Consider the following 1,739-nt stretch of genomic DNA (forward strand, 5'->3'; position numbering starts at 1 on the left):
CTTTTTGAGACAAGGTCTCACTCTGTCGCCCAGGCTGGAGTGCAGTGGCGTGATCTCGGCTCACTGCAACCTCCGCCTCCCATGTTCAAGCAATTCTTCTGCCTCAGTCTCCCTGGTAGTTGGGATTACAGGCCCCTGCCACTGCGCTGGGCTAAGTTTTGTATTTTTAGTAGAAATGGGGTTTCACCAGGTTGCCCAAGTTGGTCTTGAACTCCTGACCTCAGGTGATCTGCCCACCTCATTCTCTCAAAGTGCTGGGATTACAGTCTTGAGCCGCTGCACTTGGCCGCCTTTCTTGTTTTTTTTTTTTTTTGAGACACAGTTGCCTCTGTCACCCAGGTGGGATTGCAGTGGCGCACAATCTTGGCTCACGGCAACCTCCGCCACCTGGGTTCCAGCAATTATCCTGCGTGAGCCTCCCCAGTAGCTGGGAATATGGGCACCCGCCACCATACCACACCCGGCTAATTTTTTTTTTTTTGAGACAGAGTCTCGTTCTCTCCCCAGGCTGGGGTGCAGTGGCATGATCTCAGCTCACTACAACCTCCACCTCTTGGGTTCAAGAGATTCCCCTGCCTCAGCCTCCCAAGTAGCTGAGATTACAGGCGTCCACCAGCACGCCTAACTAATTTTTGTATTTTAATAGAGACAGGGTTTCACCATGTTGGCCAGGCTGGTCTTGATCTCCTGACCTCGTGATCCACCTGCTTCGGCCTTCCAAAGTGCTGGGATTACAGGCGTGAGCCATGGTGCCTGGCCTGGCCCCTTTCTTTAATATAACTGTTTTTCAGTATGCATTAAACAAAAATTGAGTTATAGTCCATACACCATGAGATTCATCCTTCCTGAGTATATACCTCAGTGGTCTTTAGTGTTCACGGAATTGTGCAGCCATTACTATTATTCCAGGAAATTTCCATCACCCCAGAAAGAAAACTGGTCCCCATCAGCTGTCACTCCGCAGCCCCTCCTCCGGCCCCTGGCACCCACGCATCCCCTTCCTGCCTCTGTGGAGAGGCCTGTCCTGGACATTTCGTAGAAATGGGATGACACACTGCATGGCCTTTGTGTCTGCCTTCCTTCGCCAAGTGTGACGTCCTCAGGGTGCATCCGTGCCGCGGCCTGGGTCAGCTCCATTCGTTTTATTTATTTATATATATTGAGACAGAGTCTAGTTCTGTCACCCAGGCTGGAGTGCAGTGGCACGATCTCTGCTCACTGCATCCTCCACCTCCCTGGTTCAAGCAATTCTTTTGCCTCAGCCTCCCGAGTAGAGTAGCTGGGATTACAGGGGCCCGCTCCCACGCCCGGCTAATTTTGTATTTTTAGTAGAGATGGGGTTTCTCCATGTTGGCCAGGTTGGTCTCAAACTCCTGACCTCCTGATCAGCCCGCCTCGGCCTCCCAGAGTACTGGGGTTATAGGCGTGAACCACCGCGCCTGGCCGCCTCCCTTCCTTTTCCTGGCCGGGTCAGATTCCAGTGTGTGGAGGGAACACAATGTGTTGATCCACTTGTCACTGGCCATTTGGGTGGTTTCCACTTTTGGGCCGTTCCAGATCAGGCTGCCGTGTACATTTCTTGACAGGGTTTTGTGCAGATGTGTGTTTTCCATTCTCCTGCGTATAGTCTCCGTCCTGCCTTTTGACCACTTCTTCTTATTTGGGTGTAGAGACGAAGGACCAGATTCTAGCAGCAAATTCTTTTGATAGAGTAACATGTACTTTGTATTTTTTTTTTT

The sequence above is a fragment of the Colobus angolensis genome, unplaced genomic scaffold, assembly GCF_000951035.1.
Source record: "Colobus angolensis palliatus isolate OR3802 unplaced genomic scaffold, Cang.pa_1.0 Scaffold22, whole genome shotgun sequence".
Classification (NCBI taxonomy): Eukaryota; Metazoa; Chordata; class Mammalia; order Primates; family Cercopithecidae; genus Colobus; species Colobus angolensis.